The 22,031-nt window shown below is 37.2% G+C and overlaps 1 long non-coding RNA gene across 6 annotated transcripts in view; it reads right to left on the bottom strand.

Moving 5' to 3' along the window:
- LOC109438339 (uncharacterized) overlaps positions 1–22,031 on the bottom strand; it is a 54,694-nt gene that overhangs the window by 24,718 nt on the left and 7,945 nt on the right. For 3 of the 6 annotated variants that reach the window (XR_012496390.1, XR_002136368.2, XR_012496392.1), the window contains exons 1-2: positions 3,054–3,190; positions 2,897–2,948 (exon numbers count right to left, since the gene is read on the bottom strand). This is a non-coding gene — a long non-coding RNA (uncharacterized LOC109438339). Of the gene's footprint in view, positions 1–2,896; positions 3,191–22,031 lie in introns of those variants that run through there. The other 3 variants (XR_012496393.1, XR_012496391.1, XR_012496389.1) reach the window with 2 other exon arrangements.

Genomic DNA, 22,031 nt, shown 5'->3' with positions numbered 1-22,031 from the left:
TCATCATTTCATGCTAGGAAGATTCTTATTTTTAAGGGGCCTGTGAGGTTATTCCTTATAGATCTTCTTGACAAATACTTGCTATTAAAAGAAGTTGAAAAGAAAAGAAAAAAACCAACCATGATAAATGTAAAATATTGGCTCCTTATAGGATCGTAATCAGCTGTTTATTGGTCTCTACCAGACAAGTAATGACCAACCCCAGTGGTAAGTGCCAGTAACATAGCCGTGGGCCCTTCCCTCCTAAACACTGGCCATTATCTGATTAGAGAACCTCCAAAGAAGTCACTATTGCATAATTTTATGGGTTTTAACGGCGCAGGTTAGCTGGCAGGAAAACTACCTAGGAGGGTTGATAAAGCAACAGTGAAACATGATTTTATTTACTCCACTTACACCTTGCTCTCTGAAAGAGTCCCTGAGTATCTCTCATGCTAGTGGCTGCAGAAGAAACCTAAAATTGGTTCAAATAGGAATTGCATGAGAGGTGGGGGAGGCAGAAAGAGGAAGACAGGAAAAGTGAAATTATCCTTTAAAGCTTTTCGGGAGCTGCACAGTTTGAAGTAATTAACATTGTTATAAGCATCAAGACCTTTTCTTAGGTGTTTTGTATTTCAAGCAGGTAAATAAGTTTTAGCAGTGCTAAAATCATACATGCAATAATATGCTGATGGCAATAAAATGAGTTTCTAATTCTTAATGATGATGGAATCTTCTAAAGGCGACCACTCTCTGGTTAACTATGTTGAATGTCCCTGATTAACAAGTGGAAGGCAGTGACATAATTAAGAGGTTATCTGAGTAATAAAAATGCTCAAACCTGTCTTGGAATGTGATCCCTTTAACAGATAATTTTAAGAATGTAGCATGCCCTTGCTTTCCCTGTCAAGACACACGTTAGTGATCCCAGGAGGGAAAATAAACATACGTTTTTAAATGAAGATATTTAAAATGTACCCCATATTTCAGCGTGTTGCTGTAACCTGGTCTTTTTTATGTTTCTCCTATAAAACCTAAATTAAGCCTCTTAGGAGTGGTTTTGCTGTAGGTTTCGTCTAAAAACACAATACATTTTAAATGGTTCCAGTACTTGAGTGCACTTTAACATGTAATCACGAATATTCATTCTCTTCCCTCCTCTTCCAACCAGCAGCTCTTCTAAAAGGATGAGCCAGCTTTAAAATTTAGCTTCATTTCAAATGTAAACTTTTAACAAACAGTAATTGCCCATGTAGCTCTATTGATGAAGTGACTGGCAGCAAAGCTCTTCTCTCTTCTCTCTCTCTCTCTCTCTCTCTCTCTCTCTCTCTCTCTCTCTCTCATTTTGAAACACCCATCAGTGTCAAAGGAAACTGCACACGGCTCCTTTGCTGCTCTAAATAAGGCTCAGCAATGTTAAGAAAAAATGTCAGAAAAAGCTCAGTGGATTAAAGTAACATTTCTGCACCATGTCACCGGGAATGGCAGGGCAGACTGGTCTGCATAATTCTGAAAGATATTTTGTGTAAAGTGCTTACTCTGTAAACCCAATGAAATTTTATTTGGAAGGATTGAAGACTGTATTTGATAACACACAACATTCAAGTTATGTTTCTAAATCTTGTTATTCCTTAATATGCCTTTGGTATGTATTTTTAGAATTAGAACAATAATATACCCTTCTCCTTGTAGAATGTTTCTCCACCCGTGTGCAGCGTTAAAATATATTTTGGACTCTTCAATGCATTTTTCTTTTCTTTCTAAAATTCCGAGGGTGTTCATTCAGTGAAAGCAGTAAAAACGCGGGGCTCTTACACATGCAAATTCGCTGAACTACTCAGTTCTTTTTCCCCTTAAATAAAATTTGTATATAGCTTTGGAGACTTTCAGAAGAGTTCATTTATAGATATAAAAAAATAAAGCATTTACATTTAATTCATGTATTAAAAGTAAATTACTGGCTGGAGGTTTTTAATTTGTCTTGTTCCTATTTTTCTAAGGCATATTCAATAATTGCAAGAGTATAACAGTAGTAAAATATCCCACAATATCATAAGTATGTAATTAAAACTTAGCAGTTGAAAAAATAAAATCTTACAAATTCAATACTAGATACAAGTGGACACGGCAAGATTTGTTTTATAGAAACAAGGTAACTCTCAGCTGATTTTAAATATAAACTTTTTCAAAACAGGTTAAAAATGAATTTAGACAAATTTGTCTCTTAACCTTTAAAGATTTCCTGCCCGTTTCTGTATGTCTTTTATTACATTAATTTTTTATTTAAATTACACCATTAACTGGATATGAATTTATCAAGAATGCATGTATTGATTTATAAAACAGTACCATTAATTATTATAATAGCTAGATGTAGCTGATATTACAAAGCCATTTAAAGGTTTTTAATATAACTTGGACATACATAGATAGATAGATATTATGGACAAGACTACAATTTAAATTGGCTACCAGCAGTTAATGAAATCCTTGATTTATATTCTAGTTTAGAGATTGATTATATTGTTGCTTTGTAAAACTATTTATATTATGCCATTTTTCAAAGGATGTCTCAATAAAAAAGCTAAATAAAATATTCAGTCAATTCCCAAAGCAGATTTTGTTTTCTATATTTTAAATGCTAGTGAAAATAATTGATTGTGTGTGTTCCAAGCTTTGTCATTTCCATTCCAGAGGTGGCTTTCCTGATGGGAGCCTCGTTTGCAATGCACACGTTCGCACACTCTTGATCCTTGCAGAAACAAACCCTTTCTCTTTATTTCATTACCCGCCCACCCGCCCCCAACAAACCCATGTATATTTCACAAAACCCGCACATCAGGATACATAAGTCTTTTTGGCATCTTTTATGTTATGCATTTTTTTTTTCTTAAGGTTGTGGAAAACTGGGACTTACCCCAAAGCCGCAAAACAGGCAATCACGAAGAGTATTTGGGTAAGAATGCAATCTGAAGAGAAAAAAAGAAAAATGAGGAAGAATATAAGCAAATAACGGTAACACTTTCAAATTACTTTTCAAATGGTAATTAGCCAACGCATAGATTGAAAGTTACATTCTTTTCACATTGTACTTGGTTTGGGTCTCCTAGTCTCTTTATTTATATCACTTTTCCTTGCCTGGTAACATATGTTACCGATTTATTATACTATTTTTACTGTTAGCAGACAAATCTAAAGGCTAGCTGAGAAGGCTAGCTTCATCTGATGACTTTCACAACAACTGCAGGGCATCCTTGAGGGTGAGCCAATAGGCTCTTTTGAAGCTATAATACTATTAACCATTTTGATGCCGAAATATTTCTTATAGCTAAAGTTGGTTCTGTCTTTTGGTAGGGGCTGCGGGTTTCACATATACAAAAGTTAAATGTAAATGATTTGTTTTGTAAATATTTCAATAGCCTTCTAAGCACTTTCTTCCACGTGTCTTAAGTTCCCTAAAAGCCATATGAATGCTTTGGTTTCTTTATTTTCCCTTTCTTTTACAGGACACTGCAATCTGGGCACACATTTATATGTAAACAGCTTTCAAGCATCAAGTTAAGCTGTCACCTCCCCCTCCCCCATGCCATTAATTTTCTGCTATGCTATTAAAAGAAACAAATATTCCTTAGAGTTTCAATGATCACATATCTCTGAGATATGGACAGACCACAAAAGTAAAGTTCAAGTGAGATTCTTTTGGGCTAAGAATCTAAAATTACTTTCCAAATTAGAGATACCATATATTGATGGCCATTTTAATAGATATGTGATACTAAGCAAAGGTTTATGCCTTTGAATATGTACACATGGAAATTCTGTTTTAGAATTGTGTTTGTTGACCAAAATATTCATTTTAAATTTGCCAAATAACAAACTTCCATTTTTTGATCATCTGTAATTTACTTCAGTCCAAATCATATTGTTATTTTAACTTAAAATTTTTATAAACAATTTATCCACATAAATGTCCCATGTGGAGTTCACTTACAATCTCAGATACATTTCATAGAATTTCTTTTGAGCATACATGGCTTGAAATTTTTGAAATTAAATCTCAAATATTGGAAGCCAGTATTTCTTGTCTACGAAGTCCGGCTCAGCAACTAAAACTTAACATAATTTTTATATTAAAATTCAACCAACAAAAAACAGATATCCATGGGAGCATACAGGGGTCTGACTGTCAAAAAGTGAATTTTGAAGACCTGGAATGAACTCTGTACCCCTGGGATCCAGAAGCCACTAAGACATACTGTCTACCCAGGCGTATCTAGTATAAGAGATTCTATCTGCAAATCACCGCGATGCCACAGCTCTCCAACACATTTAAGAATACACAATCTTCCTGGCTGTAATATATTTGCATACACAATTTGCCTTCGTAACAGGTGGTGACATAACTACCAACCATCTAACCATTCATCTCACTCTAATTTTTTTAGTAAAAGTTCTCAGCTCTTCACCATTACTTTCCATAATTTTATTTCTAGTAGTAAGTATAATGACCTCATCACAAAAACAATCCTAACAAAGTAAATTTTATATTTATACATACCATGTTTCCCCGAAAATAAGACTGGGTCTTATATTAAGTTTTGTTCTAAAAGATGCATTAGGGCTTATGTTCAGGGGATGTCCTCCTGAAAAAATCATGCGAGGGCTTATTTTCTGGTTAGGTCTTATTTTCGGGGAAACATGGTATATAGTTATACAGTTCCAACCTAGTCTAATTTAGGTTAATATTTAAGTTGTCTGATTGTTTATATCTATTATCGGGGGGTTATTATATTTATTTCTTTTTGTCCCGGAGAGGCGTCTTATGGTGACGAGGGGTAATTTTAGGTCAGAGCAATTATGATCAATAGGATTGAAGCCTGGGAGAAGGAGGCCAACTTTCCGCAGGCATAAACACACAGCAATTCTGAAAGTGATCATATGTAGGGTTCTGAATATCCTGGTGACTCGGTGCTAGTCCTGTCACTCCATGAATGAACCTGTGCATTGCACTGTCCTAATGCGCTGATTAGGACAAGTTCATCTTTAAATATTAATCTTCTTAGGAAAATGAATGGAGACTATTGTTGGAGACCCTAGTTTTCTTCTTTAGAAAATTATTCTTGAACCCAAATTGCATCTCCAGCAGAGTTTTAGCCCCACATTTAAGAACACGCCAACTGTGTAGACAGGGAGAGCTCCAAGCTCCGTGATGCTTGATACCTAACTTGATGCTCTTCTAGACCAGGCCCTCCACCCTGTGATACAAGGCCCTTAATAGAGGAGACGGATTGGACTGTCCCTTCTCTGCTTCTCTTTATCAGCTCCCATTCACCGATCCCTCCCACATTCTCTCTCTCTTCTCCACCTAAAAGCAGGTGCCTTGTAAACACCTGAATCAAAAGATACAGGTTCCTCTGGCTTCCTGGCCCTGGTTTTGTCATTGTCACTGTGTAATGTATCTAAAGGGCCTTTGCCAGCAACGGGTCCAAGCCTAAGCTGGGATTCCCACTTTCCTATTGTTCCCTCACCTCTACTCCGACCCCCAAGAGCCACCCCCCTGCTTTCTGTTTTGTCCATCACCTCAGTTCTTTTCCCCTGCTTCTGACCTGCACTTTTTCTGGATCAGACGCAGGCAGGTTGAGAGGTAATGAGAACCAGATGGACATAGCGCAGAAATTGCCCAAATGGGTATGAGAATGTGGGGAGCTGTCAGGCATGGAGAGAAGCTGGAATTTTTCAGCAATAAAATGGGATTTATCGCCACTCTACCACAGTCATTGCCGACAACCGTTTACCTTGACAGAAACCCCATTCCAATAGGCCACGCCGATGCAGATTCTTTTTTCCCAAAGAGTGATGATTGGTATTTGTTCTAAGGCTCAAATGGCCAGCACTAAAGGTGAAGCATTAGGCCAAAGTCCTGTATTCCCCACTGAGGCAAATGAACCTGCTAAAATAAGTTCCTTCCACAATGGCTGTGTAATTGAAACCAGAAAGTGAGAGAATTTGATAAATTGCTTGACCCTGAAGGAATGTTAAGGTCATAAATTTTCATTGCATTTTTTTCCTCTCTCTTTTTTTTATATATATATTTTTATATATTGATTATATTTAGTATTTGCTTCAAAATTCAACAAGCTTACAGATCATCAGTTGTGGCCCCAGGGGAGAGCACAGTAAATCATCAATTAAGAGGGCAGGGGGCATTCTCCCCTCGTCTTCCAAAGAGAAATGTCAGCTCCTCAGTGTTCCAAGGACAGTCATGGAGGTGTCTTACATCTCAGAATTATTCCAACTTAGCACGCAATTTGTCCTGGCATGGACAAAGTAAAATCCACAGGAAAGATTTTTCTCAGAAGGGTGCTGCTACACTTCTATCATTTAAGAATGATGAACTGTTAAGAGGCTGGCAATCCATTTGCAGCAATCACACCCACATGCCTTTTTCCCCCCTGTAACTTAAAAATAAGACAATTGTATTTTAGCTAAAACAAGGAGATCCTCTTTTTCAGGTAAATGGAAAGTGTGTCTGTGTGTGTGCTCAGAAGCGCCCGTGCTCCCGAATGCTGCTTTTGGCAAGTCCGTTCTGAAATTTTTTAAACTTACTTTTTAAAAATCTACATTATCTTCATGTGGAAATAAAACACAGGTCATAAAAACAGTCCAAGCTACATATTATATAATAGAAAATGGACTAAAATACTAAAATCATCACAGAGCAAATTTCTACACATCTTGCTTTAAAGTTTCACTTGTTTTTCAAAAAAGTGAATAAACTAAGCTTGCCAGCATTTTCTTTTAGCTGTGTTTTCTACCTATCACTTATACTGATATATAGAGAGAGGCAGAGGCAGAGGCAGAGATAGAGATAGAGATAGAGAGATATCCTAAAGCAGGATAAATAATTTCTTGATAGCCAAAACTTCTTGTTCTTGAAAAATTTAAAGAGCAACCTATCTCCTCTGTATTTGTGTGCTTGGCTTGTTTTCATTATTAAATAAATAAAATCAGAAGAACTTGATCTCTAATACATAACTGCTTATGCTCAGAATTTTCAGGATTCAAGAGGCCCAGAATGTGATACAGGGCAGTATTTCTGACTGACCATTGGGACAATTTCTCTAATTTAGGAAAGATTCATGCTAATTTATTTTCGAGTATTAATTATCAGTTTATAGGTTGAAACCAACACTAGCTCTAGAATGTATATGCATAAAATAAACACATACATTTTTCTTCAAAACCACTTAAACTGTATAAGAAAAAGAAAAATTATGTTGCATTCCATAAAGTATTATCCCTGGGGTGAGACTAAATAATTTCTAGTCCTGTATCCTACTTTTTTTCGTTCAAAAGTAATTAATGACCAATGTTTATTAAAGAGCATTCCTATCTCAAAAAATATATTTGTTTGGGTCAAGTGAAAAGAATGGGGAAGAGGGTCCATAAAAGAAATAAATTTCAAATCCTGGTTATTCCAAAAGACAAAAGCCAGAGAATTTGTGAGTGATACAAAGTAGTAAGAAGTAAACAATACCAGAGCTGTTGGAAATGTTGGAATCTGGCACCAAAGTACAGGGAAGATGATAATTTTCATATGTTATTGCTTATATGTGAATGAATGCTCTAATAAGAATTCAGAAAGAATATGTCTTCATCTTACAGAGGGGAGATCATGGTGTACATATGATCTACTTTTAATCTGGCAGCTTTGTCAGTGTTAAAAATGTGACTTCCTCTGCACTTAAAAATGTGTTGCAAGGCTGTTTCAAAAAAAAAAAAACCACGAAAAATAAATAAATAAATATATGCATATGGATGCAGATATACATACATACGTATAAATAAAATATGAACAGAAAATGGCTTCAATCACTAATATTTTTGCAAACTAATGTTCAGCTGATGCAACTCATTTTATTTTGCATTGCATTAGTGTCATAATGGGAATGACTCGCCTTTATTCACTAACAGTTTGAGTCAGCACTTTGAGACATTTTCAAATTAGGTCATAGTGCACATTTGTGGCTGATACAAAAGGTTGATTAAGAGAGCTGCACAATTTTAAAGTGATGTGGTGTGAGTTGAATTAAGTTCTTTCTGATAGTTACGGGAAATGTGCGCCACCATCACTAAGCAGAAATAATCTATGGGCTGTACAGGGAGGATATATTTCCACAGAGCGCTTGAAGTCATACTCATTTACAATTTCACAAAGTCTTCTGTCTGTTATGGAAGAATTCTGTCATGGGGCCTAGAAACAAGCAATGAATTACAATCAGGACACTGGAGGCCTGGTCCCCAGTCCTGTAGCAGTGAAAGTCAGTTTTTGCCTTTATGTCCCTTTTGATCATCTCAATAAAGACCTTTTCTTTTCCCCCTTCTAGACACTGTCTACTGCCTTTCTGAAGTCAAAACGATCCTGTGTCACAACCAAACCATTTACCCATAATGTAATGATTCTGAGGCCAGGCTAAATTGCTACGCAAGCTAGACCTGGGGAGTACAAAAAAAAAAAAGAAAAAATAGGTCTCTTTAAAGTGATATTGTCACGGCAAATCCACACCCTCATCGAAAATTTGAAGGCATAAGATTTTCTTTAACTCACCCAGTTCTTCGCATGAATTGTAAAAATGGCTCCTGAAAGGCAGAGTACCTTTCGATTGGGTTTAAGGAGAACAGAAATAAAAGTTGAAACTCTTAATTGTTGGTTTGTTCAAAAGGGCCAAGACAGCTGTTATTAGTAACACAGTATATATACTTCACATTGCTTTTTCTATAACAGAAAGGAGCCATAGGAGATTTTCTAAATATATATATATTTTTTATTGTGCAAGTGGCTTTAAAAGCCAAGGAACCTGGAGAAAAATTGAACCAAGTAAATAGCTTTGAGCCAAAAGGAAAACACCTTGGCATAGCGAGCTGTGGTCTGAGAACGCAAAAGGAGGTCCCTATAGTTTCTCTGGCACATACATTTTGATTTCTTGGCATTGTGAAATAATTTGCATTATGTCATGTGTATGATGTGTTGTTTTTTTCATATTTCAACTTCCCACACAGACCTTTCTGCATTCCTGGATTCAGTCCTTGATCCTGGGCTGGGACAGTGTGCATGGCCCTGCCTCCTTCAGACCTGTTACTCCAGCTTATTCTGTTTCTTTTCAATTCCATCTGAGTTTTCACAGAAGTTTGGGTGGAACATGTTTGCTCGGGTTAGAGTAACGAGGCAAAGTAAGAAGGCTCCACTAAAAGAAAAAGTATAAGTGTTGATTTTTTTTTTTAAATAAGTGTACCTATTTAGGAACATGAAGTTGTAATAGCCACAATCATCCTCAATATTTATAAATATGTTTATATTCCAGGCTCCTTAAGATTGTCACAAGGATGAAAGGAAAACAGCCTTCAAATCTTGGAAGGAATATGAAGAACACTTTTGAAGGAGGGAAGCAAGGGAAGAAGAGAGGGAGGGAGGGAAAAAAGAAGGAAGGGAAAAGAAAAAGAGAGGGAAGAAAGAGGAAGCAAGATGGATTTCAGCTCTTTTGCTCTATCTCAACAAAGAGTTGCCTGTGAGGCAGGCGCCCATCCGTTCCCTGATTTCTGTCCTTCAGCTGTGAAAGACCACAGTCCATGAGAATGATACATGAACTTGCTGCCTTCAGCTGTGCTGTCACTGACTTCTTGTTACTGCACGTAACCAATATTTTTCATCAGCTATAACTTGAATTTGGATAACTTCTTGTTCTTGCTGAACTGTAGAGGTTGCTCTGCCCAGACCTGATTATTTATCACTAAAGCAAGAGTCACCAGTATCTTCAAATGGAACATCCTGTGACCCAGATTAAAACACAAATATCCCTGGATTCATTGTCTGCCAATTAATACCTCAAGCGATGGTGGCCCTAGGTCTCAAGCACATACATTTTCATTGGGAACACACACCCTGGGTGTGTGCAATCACTTAATTTACATTTTCAAAAGGTCACTTGTGGTGCTAGCTGGAATGGATTGTATATTTTACTTATTTTGAAGTAGGCTAGTTTGCCCAGCCAGGGAGATGCACCTTTCCAACATAATGACATGACATAGAATGACATACATCTGAATCAGCTGTAATAACACAAGGAATAGGTAAAAATGCTTTTGCTGTTTTGTTAAGCAACTAAGGAAATACTTGAGTTTCTCCAACAGTTTAATTTAGTACATGAGAATAGCATCTAGTGAGCGATGTTTATTAATAGTGGGTTTTTTATTATTATTTTACAGAATGGATACAGAAACATTACAGGGGTTAAATATGACTTTTGATGATCTGGCATGCAGTGATTAAATAAGGTTAATCCTCATTTTATATGCTAATAGGATATTTATAATCTCTACAGCATATCCAATTTAACGATTTTATTCTCTGTTGTTCAGAAAGTATTTCTTATTAGTGAAAGAGAATACCCTTACATTCACCACAGATGCTAGTTTAATTGGGCTTGAGTGCATTGTGTATAATTAGTCCACTTCTCTAATATTTCATCTATAATTACACAATGAACAATGTGCTTAAATTTCATAAAATTAGTGGGTTCAAAAGAAAGACTTCAAAAAAAATAAAATAAAATGAGCATTCCATTTTCATGCTTTCAAGCCTTACCAAGAGCCTGATGAAAATATGGCTCAGATCAGTGTGAGCTCCTTGAACAGCAAATAGATGCCCAAAGGCTTTGAGTCTGAAAGCAGAAATAATGTTTTCCTCCAGTACCACTCATGCCACCCAATGACAATGTTAGTGGCAGAGCTGTTTGGACCAGGCCCAGCTGTCACTGGAAAACAGGATGAAAGTCCCCACATGCTATATTCCCAAGGTCTTTGCAAATGTCAACCTTCAAGATGGTATTTTGAAAGGCAAAGTGTTTGGTTTGGGGCTTGGGTATATTTCTTCCCTAGCATTTAGAACTCTTTGGGGCAAACTCATTCCAAACATCAGCCTATGAAGTTTTATCATGGAAAGCAATTTTTTGCTTTGTTAAGGAATATGACCAAGTAGAGAAAGAGGGTGTGTGGGGAGAGAGAGGGAGAGGAGAGAGAGAGAGAGGGAGGGAGAGAGAGAGAGAGAGAGAGAGAATTTGCTCTATGATTTTGTAGATTCCTCTATTGATTGAAAGAAGTTAGTGGGACTTCTGAGTTGCACATGTATACGTCCTATCTTTGTTCAAATGAGGCTATTTTTTACACTAGCAGGATAGTTACTTGAGAATTAAAAAAAAAAAAAAGACTTCAAGGACAAACGAAAAATGGATTATGGGGTTTTAGAAGAGTCTTTTCAAGGGCCATAGGAAGCCTCCAGTTTTAGTGCTATCCACCTCAAGGGAGTTAGCCAAGGTCAACAGCATGTCCACAGGGCCCCTTCAATGTGCCTTCTCTCATACCCTTGAAATCCTGTAAGAGCCTTTGATGATTCTCACCTCTTTAATTTGCCTTCCAACCTGCTTGTTCCACTTCTACCAAAGAGCACCAACTGCCAAAGTGACCACTGTGAGCCAGCAGTTTACTCACTGGCCAATGGACAAATAAAGACAACCCCCTCCCCCCTATGACTTCAAACAGAATCTCTTACATTTTGAACAAATAACCTATAAGTGAAAAAGCACTTACATTCGTTGCTATATTAGTCAGGATTCAGTCAGGAGAATAGAATCATCAACAGACAATTCAACAGAGGGATTTAAACTAGGGAACTAGTCACAAAGGTGTTGGAAGAACTGAAAGGCCAAATGGAGACCATCAAGAGTTTGGCAACAGCAGGAAGCCACTGCCATTCCTAGATGGAAGGGACGCAGAGAAGGGGGCAGGTTCTGGGACCTCAGAGGAGAGACAGCCATGACCAGAACTACCTTCAAAGAAGCTTAGGGGTTACAGGTTGGGATATATCGGCCTCTCCCCTCCTCCCTACTCAGTAGCTCTCTCAGTAGCTTTGTGGAAGCCATATGGCAATGTACTTTGCAGGGATAAGCCCCCTAGAATACAAAAGAGCGAGGAAAGGGCAGGAATGTATCTTAGAGCAAACAGACACATGACCAAGCAAGGCTCCTTCTCAACAAACAGCCATAAGACTTTTGTGTGAAGATAAAATTCCAAACAAATTCCTGTGTGAATACAGTAGGAGAAAACTGATATTTATTTGGTTTCAAATTCCTATGGTTCTATACCTAGGATCACCAACTAGAAAAATGGCTATCATGTTGAGGATAAACATCTGCGCAAATTCAATATAGTTTAGCTGTGTGGATTACAAAAGGATATGAGTGCTTAGAACACTGAGGCCACCCTCAGTCCCAAACCCTTGAAATAGTTTGTCAGGGTAATGTGTCATTTTCTACCCAAGTATGGCCCAGAGTGAAGTATCAGAGTGAGGCACAAATAGGAGGTCAATTCGGACTTCAAGTTTTCTGGTTTCCATAGATTTTGTACAACCCAAACCTGGCCTGAGCAAAGCTAGAAGATTTTGTTCAGGGACACTTTGTGCGCCCTCACTGAACAACCACGGATTGTCTATGCTCCGGCAGTGCCCTCTTTCCACCATACTACTGTCCATAGCCAGATCAACTATTTAAAAAATATTGTTTCTATTGTCCTCATGTCCCTTAAGCTATTATTCTTCCTGGACACCAGCTAACACTAATGTGGTTTGTAGTTGAGGCTCAGAAATAACGCCACCTTGAAGCCTAAACACAAGTGCACTTCTCAGAGTTTAACATCCTATCTTGTTGCTCCTCTATTTTCAGCGATATCACTTGCCCAATAAAATGCATGGTGCAGTTAAAAGCCATTTGCATTTGGTCCTACAACGTGAAGATTTCGTAAATTGACTTTTTTGTTTCTCCTGACCAGAATCTATATTACTTTGAAAGAGAAAGGCCAAAGGGAAATTATTGCTATTTTAGACAGCAGCATAAATTTTCTTCCTATTTTTAACCTGGCTTTTAATTTAATAAGTTTTATGACCCTTATATTAAGTACATATGTTTTACAAGACATTGTGTCCCTTGAGTCACCCTGAATTTGCTCTACTGTACCAGAGTTAAATGAATGAATACTGTGTTTCTGATTGCAGCTCACCCTGTATTTGATCCTTATAATCTGCTTGGAAAAACCTTCATAAAAACACAGCAACAACACAACTCAAAGGCCATCTACAGGCGAGCGTAGACTGTTTTAAATGAAATGAATGAATGTGTGTCTCTTTGAAGCATTTTAAATTTCAGATGTCTCTCCCACTGGTTTCTGTAATAAGTAATTAAGGACATACAAATTACTGGCAATGACCTCTGGTCTTCAGAATTGGCAACTAAGCATACAAATGCCTTTATGTGTTTATTGCTTGGGCCAATGCAAAGGTATGTTTCCTTCAAATTAAAGCTTCAAAACCAAAGATAACCATCTCTCTGGTAATCTGAAGTGATTTTGATTTTCTTATACAAGACATTCTAGCATCATGTATTTCTGGTCATTTGAAAATGAGTTTGATGCTATCTAAACATAGAGAGGGTCTCACCGATCCTGAAAGAATGATTATTTAAAAAGAAAATTTTGAATTCATAGAAAATGGAGAAAATCACCTACAGTGTTAGTGTAGAGGTAGGTTTAGTAGTTAGTAGCTAGCTAATGAAGAGATAGGTTTTCCTGATTTTATATTGCGGTCTGAAGCCAAAATATTAATTAGACCTGTTTCAAATATGTTTAAATATTTGGCACCTTGTAGGTTGTTTGCATTTAGAATGTTTTTTGTTTTGTTTTTAGAAAAAAAATGTATGGGTCTCTAATATCTCAAAACTCTTGGTCAGCCCAACTGTCTAAGTTATGGCCACACTGTTGAGAAATACAGGTTAGGATGGAAATGTTGGCTGTAGGCGCCAGAAAAACAAGAGCTGGCCAATTTAACCGATCACAGAGAACTCCTGGTCACCTCCCAAGAGGCAAAGGTGTGGTTGGGCTCAAAGCTGTTGTGTGTAAATAGTGTGAAAATGTAACAACCTTGCACTGGTGACAAATCTTGTTTTATAATTAAGATGTAGCATATTTTTACATCCTACAGTGTACAGGAGCTATTCATTATCTAAGTATTCAACCAGAAAAATATTTTTAATGTAATACGATTTGTTTTGAAATATGCGTTACAAATTTTCAGCTTTAATTTTGATTTTAAAATGGTTTTCTCACACATGCCAAAGTTTAGTAAATCAATAGCTTAGTAAAAAGTACATTTTAGGTTAATGGATTAAGGGTGGCACAAACTCAAGATGGCAGAATTAGTCTTATTACCACAATTTGAGATTATATGCCAGACTATATAACTGTGTACACATAAATTTACTAATGTACCAAATCCAATTCAAAAAGTCAGTTTCTTTCCTATTCCTTTTGTTTGCTTTTGTCCTACTTCAGTGACTTTGAAGGACATGACCTTAAGGTATAACTGGTTGTTCAATAGAACTCTCAAAGATCTACATAAGAATTGATGTTTATTTCACAATCATGTATAGGCTCAAAAATTGGTATGTTGCCCTGTGATTTCATTGTGAGAGGAAACTATCCAGTATTTTCAAAAGGAAAGAATCTCAGCCTTTCTATATTTCATTTCAAAACTGAGTGGCCAAAATATTAAAACTGTTTGAAATATGTTTAAATTTTTGACACTTTGTAGGTTTGCATTTAAACGGTTTTTTGTTTTGTTTTCAGGGAAAAAAAAATGTACAGGTCTCTAATATCTCACAACTCTTGGTCAGCCCAACTGTCTAAGTTATGGCCACACTGCTGAAAAATGCAGGTTAGGATGGAATGTTGGCACTAGGCTCCAGGAAAACAAGGGCTGGCCATTTCAGCCTGTCACAGAGAACTCCTGGTCACCTCCCAAGGGGCAAATTGATGTCAAGTTCTGCTGTCTGTCAGGATTAAGTGCCTGTTTGCTTTTTCACTAACATGTGGTTTGAGAACAAAGCAGCTCAAATCTCCTCAGTCCCTAACAAAGCATCTCAAATTGCTGAGTAAAATTCCTTAATCCCCCATCTTAATCTGAAAACACCAGCAGCACATCGTAGCACACTGTGGTCTCTTTTTGTACTGCTCTCTACTCCACCCACCCCTATCTTCCCCATTCCTGACCCCCTACTCCTTGACATGACCATTAACAGGAGCAATCGGCTTCCCCTGTAAATGACTCCTCAATAGATTATTACCAAATAGGATATCCAGGTGATTTGGTCCAAGATCATGCTGGCTGTCCTCATTTTTATTCCTTATCAACTTCATATTCAAGCGTGAAGGGAAAAAAATGAAGATTATAATTAATCACCCTCACATAACCTTGAAGGTTATGTGTATACAAATAGTATTGGGGTAAAGTTTTAATGGACAGGATTTAACTGCTTGTTTGCAATATTTGTCAATACTCAGTCAGAAACCAAAAGGATATGGGGATTTTACATACAAATTTAGAATATTTTTAGTAAGGTAAGAGAAGGAAGCAAAACTAACTTCAATGATCAGTTTGAAACTGGGAAACAATCGTTAACATTTGACAAAAACAATCAGTAGTTGGAAAATATTTGTAATTATTTGTCTATGTTTATTACATATTGAGGATCAAAACTTGACCCACTGATGAGCCTCCAAATTCTTGCTGCCTTAATTTGCAAACTGTTGAGGTCTGCAAGTTGAATTACATAAAACCTTACTTCCTCTGAGAAAAAAAAAATCCTTATGATTGCAACACTTTGTGATATCTTTCCTTACCGATTTTATTTGAAAATAGAATTGGTAGATTTTTTTCTTGGGGGATATTTTTTGGGCAGCTGCCAAATGAAGTTCTGGTGTTAGGCAAGCTGAAACTCATGGTGGTTATCTTTTTTATTCATTCTTCTATAAGAAAGTTAAACAAGATTCACTATAAAAAAATAAGTGAAATCAGAAAGCTCCTACTCTTTCACTCAAAAAATTTTGTTCAAGTTGAGTACCAGGTTTAGATAGGGCCTGCTCTAGGAGGCTCCCACTCTTTCTCCCTTCTTTCAAAATGTCCTCTCTCAAACAAGTGGAGGGACTAAAACCTCTTTCCCTAGGAATCTTGGACTCTGTTGTAGTATGTGCATCTCAGAAAAATGGCAATAATGCTTCATAGAGAATGTAAAAAATAAGAAAGCTAACACTTCCCAACACCATGAGCACCTATGAAAATAGCACCTGTGCTGTACTTAATAGTATTGCTTTCCCATATTTTTCTTCCTGGCAGTTGTGTTTTCTACAGGGTTAGGTGAAGGGGAAGAACAAAACAAGAAGAGGGAGGTATATGCAACCATCCTAGTTCTAGTTCAAGCGTTCATCACCAACTATCCCTTTGAGATGCAACCTCTATTAGGAAAAATAAAGTCATTGTAATTCAGACACAAAACTACTTTTTTTCTCAGTAAATGTATTTATTCCTGTAAAATTCCCACTTACAGTAGAAAAACCCCCCCTCCCAATCTGAAATTATTATTTCTTTACAAATGTCAGGTTTTTAAGCTCATCACTTGTAATATGAGAAAAATGAAAAATCAAGGCAATTGCTGCAGCTCTTAGTCTATAAATTCTCAAAAATGAACCTCCCATTTTTGGTTCTCAAGGTCATTGCAATCCTTAAAGTGAAGGCAATGACCTTGGATGACCCAACATAGCAGTAATCCCAGAAAAGCTTCACAGTACAGGGCATGGGTAAGAACATGGACCATAGCCAAACTACCTATGTTTGAATTCCACTTTTTCTAGCTGTGTGACCTTGGGAAAGTTATAAAACCTCTCTGTGCCTCAATTTCCCCTGCAAAATGAGGCTAAATGGTCATACCCAATTCATATGAATATTAAATAAGTTAACATTTGTAAAATACTGCACTGTCTGCTACAAGAATGCTTGATTTTTTTAAATTTACACCTTTCCAAGTTAGTGTGAAATAAGATCTTTCTTTTTCTACTCTATTCAAAGAAAAAACACATTACATCTTAAGGTGACAGCATGGGAAGAAAAGAAATAAAATAGTGGAGGTTTTTTTTTTTTTTTTCCTGCTCAAAATAGGGAAGAATACGTAAAGCAAACAACTACAAATATGTGAAACATACGAAAAGTAGATCTTTAAGGGTTCAAAGGATTTGGAAAGGGATATGATGTGTGTCAAGTCTTAATAGCGTACCTTAGTCATAACCAATAGTTCTTTGAGAACTTTTGATTATTCTAGGCAAGTTATTTTGTTAAATAAGCTGTTGGATATTTAGGCTACATGTACCTTGGCAAATATTTATTACTAAATGTTGGACCTCAGAAAATAAATGCCATATTTTTGGAACATCTTAACAACCTGAGCTGAGATCCCAAAACAAATATTTTTAGTAGTTTTTTTTTTTTTTTTAAATAAGGATATGTGCCAGGGTGAACGTTTTTGTAAAGTGTTTTACAAGCTTTCTTCTATACCCTTTTAGCTGACATTTAAACCAGCTTTCCTGGTTGCCCCATTGAAATGGTCATGAAAATGTTTTCTTCCGTTCCCTCGTTCAGCAAGTATTTATTGACTCTCTACCTGGGCTAGGCAGACACAAGCCATGCCCAAAAGTATATAATTGGCAAAGTTTTCACGATGGTTAATGTACCCCCACGTGAAATTGTTGGGAATGCTTTTTGTCTCGATTCTTCCAATCTGGATGTGTTTTCTCACCTTTTCCATGAATGGGTGTTATCTGGACTGAGCAACACAATCTGAATAATCAAGACTCTAGTTAAGGGATTTGGGTAACATTTCAAGGCATCCATCTCTCTTTAGCATAGCCAAGCTCCCCAAAGCTAAACTGGAGTGAAGAACAAAGAGAGAATCCTTTAACATAGCTCCACTTTACTGAGAGTTAGAGGAAAAGATAGTGTCCATGGTACAATGGCAGCTTAACATTTTATTGATTGTGGTATCATAAAAGTTTCTGTAAAAGATAAGTTTCAAAATGGGGATGCTACAAACCACACAGCTACAGTAGCACAGCACTCAAAATGTTTGGGAGAAACTCAAAACATTCCTCTAGCCATAACTCTTCTATACAGGTTGTACTACAAATGAAATTCTAAGACTTGCTCCAGTTGTGCAGTCATGCAGCCAAAGCCAACGGTGCAATTCTTATGCTCTCTAGTTAGTTCTACCATATCTCACAGGTATAAACTGGTCCTCAATCTTTCTAAAACCATGTGTTTGCAGTCACAACCAATCAGGGGAAAGATACCAATAAATTAACTTAAATATAAATTGATTAAATTTTGAAAACACATCTCTTAAAAATATCAAGACTGTGTGGAATGTACCACACATTAGTACTCCCTAAGAAAAGTCTTTCCTATCATGTTTAATTATAAATGGAGGGCCCTGTAATGAGATAGAAGCCCAGCTAATACCTGGTTGTCTAACTTTTACAAAACTGATACAGAACAGTGAGGTCCTGACCACACAAGTCCGAGGATATTGATATTTATCTGAGGTTTACCTCACCACTTTACTCATTGTTTAATGGAACTTCCGTTTTCTACAATGGTTAAAAAGAAAAAAAAGATAAACTGAAAATACCTAATGCTCTACCAATAGGCATTTGGCCATGCAGGTATTAAAAATGACTCTGTGTGTGAGTGTGTGTGTGTGTGGTCTTGTTGGCATACATGGCATAGTCTTAAGTTAAAAATGCAGATTAGAGGACCATACGCATAGTATGATTTCACCTGGGAGAACACATCTAGCTTTTACATAGGAGACAAACATCTGAGAGATAACAAAAAAGTTAAAAATGGCTATCTGTTTAGAGAGTTTTCTCATTATTTTCTATTTTCCAACCTATATTTCTGTTATTTTTATAAATTGAACACGTATTATATAAACCCAGGTAGGCACAACCAAACTGCCAGTGTTGAACAGTTGTGCCTGGACAGAGGGTACCTTCATTTACATCTGTTAAAGATTTCAATTACACAGACATTTGTGTACAACTGCTAACCAACAAGTCTCACATAAATACATACGTAAATATATGCATAGTTATATATCAACATATACACCAAACTTTAAAAGACTGTTATGAATTATATATTAGGCTTATTATTAGTAATACTCATTCACATCTAATCAAAGTATCTACCGTATTAGTAGTTCTCAAACATTAGAGAGCGTCTAGATCTCCCGGAAGCCTTGTTGAGACACCAGTTGCTGGGCTCACGCTCGGGGTTTCTGTTTCAGCAGTTCTGGGGCGGGGCCTGAGAATTTGCAAGTCTAACGAGTTCCTAGCAGATGCTGCGGGCGCTGGTTTGAGAACTACTGATATGTAAATGCGATGAGTATTTTGCCCGAACGACGAAAGTCTGAAGATGATTTGGCACCTCTCTTTTCAGTTGTGTTCAATTCTACTCTCGGGAAGATGGTACACAGCTGTCCTTTCTCCTCACTGGAGACAAGACAGGAAATGGAATTAGCCTGCATTGTAATGATTTAGGTTTGCTCTAGAGGGAAAAATGTCCTGCCATCAGGGTTATTAAGTACTGAGGTGGGTTTAGAGGGTTACTAAGAGGAAGTTTTTGTTATCTACTTCCCTGGAAGTTTTTAAAAATTGATAGACCTTATTTGAATGGAGGGGAAGGAAAACGAGATGACATAAGTGGCACCAGTTATTTTCAGGGGGACCCAGACCCATTCCACTACCTTTTGGTAAACTGGGATTACTAAATATTTTCTGATCCTCTGTTCCCCAATCAGAGTGATACGAAATTGTTCTCTTTGTTTTTTTCTCACCTCAAGGAGAATGTTTCAGACTCACGTGGCACTGAAATGATTTAATTTATACCCTGTCCTTGAGACAGAACAGGTCCACTAGGAGATCTCGCTTTTCTGATTTTCTTTTTCTCATGCTACTAGGAAAGCACCAACTCAAGAAAGTTACATTTATCTCCTTTGAGGAAAAAGCCCGGGCATCAGCTGAGTAAAATGTACCAAAAGTTTGCTATCAACATGGGTCCAGAGCTCCCAGAGAAAATCTTTGGAGGATAAAAACAGATTTAGTTCTATAGCCCATTCAACTCACTTTCTTCAGGTTAAACTCTTTATTCTCAGCTTGTTGTCAACTCAGAGTACAAAAGCAGTTGCAATCTACAGCTGACATTGACCTTCATTCACTAGACATGTAGATTTTACCACAGTTCTCAGCGTGGAACTTGCAAAACTGACACACCACATTCCCACCTGCTGTGAGAGTTTAGACTCTGGCAGGTGAGAGACCTGGATTCACAGATCTGTCCATCATTCCCTGCCTGTGTGAGCAAATTACTTAATCTCTCTGTTCCTCCTCTGCAAAGTGGAATCAATTATACCTATTTCCCAAGGCTGCCTTGGAGATTAAATGAGATGTGTTGTAGAGAGGACCTAGCCCAGTGCCTGCCTCACAGAAGGGACTCAAAAAACGTTAGTTTTGTCTCCCTTCAAAATCCAATCATGAGGCAAAAATGGTTTGGACAGAAGCCATGTGATGACTCTTAAGTCTAATTCAACATTTGTCACAAAGATAATTTTGTATATAGATTTTGTTCATCTCCTATCTTCTCCCAGGTCAATGCAACTTTGATTCAGTGGGTACCTCTGAATTTCCACTGACGCGTGTAGTAGAAAAAGTCTCTCTTGCACTGGTATATTAATAAACTAAATCGTTTTGGATGTAATTACACAATTAACTCCCAATCAGCTTTTCCTTTGGAACCCATTATTTCCTTTAATATGCAGTGAGAAAATGTAGAAATAGCTTTAGAGTCAACATTGGTATTCAGATTTCTCTGCTTTATTAAAAAAAAAATACTAAGCTCCAACTATTTTCAAATGGGGACTTATTCAGTTTATGACTAAAAAAGTAAAACAAATAGCTATAAATGGGAATGACATAATTATATACCTCAAAGCATTACTATGAGACTGAAATGGGATAATGCATGAAAAAAACACAGCAGAGTTCCTAGTACAGTGATCTGTACTTACCGTTATTATTATGATGGTTTTGAGTATGCGATGATGACAGTCACCTTCTGATCTAAAATTCAATGCTTAGAAGTAATTTAACCCCCAGGAAAGCCTGTCTCTTTCCTTCACTCCACACATACCACCTTCATAGACAAACAACACTTAGGACCTGTGTGACCAGGTCCACAGCAAATTCGTACTTGTGCCATAACTGCATTCTTTTGATTAATTTGTAGGAGGGGGTGATTATGGAAAATCTCTAAATACATTTCTTTAATAATTGATCTATGTATTCCATACTTGCCCTCCCAGCCCATACTGTCAAAACAAACATGGAATCATAATCATTTGGAACTGAGGGAAGCCCTGGGATCATCTAATCTACTTTTGTGGTTCTAAAGATGAGAAAACTGAGATTCGAAAATGTTAGGTGACATTCCAGAGCCCCTGGACCAGCTCTGTCACATCAAGACCCCAAGTTTCCTCCGTCCATCCCAGCAGATAGGGCGCTAAATGGAAGCACTGATAAGTTTTGGATATTTGTTGCATTGAGAGCATGTTTGTTTTTATTTTCTCAGCTCCAGGAAGTCTTTTTATTTGCAAGTGACAGAAACCAAACTTTAGGAAACTTCAGGAGAAGAGAGCTCCGTTGGTTCATATAACACAGCTTGAGTCTACACAGAAATGCGAGACACAAGAGACTTGAAGACTTGGATTTGTTATTGGTCTCTTGACTTTTTTTGTGGCTTGACCTCATTTTCGCAGCTGGACCTTCTCTAGAAAGTTGTTCTAACATAGGGAAAGGTCTATACCCATTAGGACCACGTCCTTCTGAATATAACAGCAACCCATTCACAGTAGCATAACTAAATCCAGGTTTTAGCTGCCTCACACAGCAAGAATTCCGAACATGAGCAGAATGAGGCTGGTGCAGCTACTTGAAACAGTCTCAATGATTCAAGGTCCTCCCAATTCCTACTCCATTGTCCTTAGCAGGCTTATGACATCATTGCATGC

Source organism: Rhinolophus sinicus, linkage group LG05 (genome assembly GCF_036562045.2).
Source record: "Rhinolophus sinicus isolate RSC01 linkage group LG05, ASM3656204v1, whole genome shotgun sequence".
NCBI lineage: Eukaryota > Metazoa > Chordata > Mammalia > Chiroptera > Rhinolophidae > Rhinolophus > Rhinolophus sinicus.
This window is presented reverse-complemented; position numbering and strand designations above follow the sequence as displayed.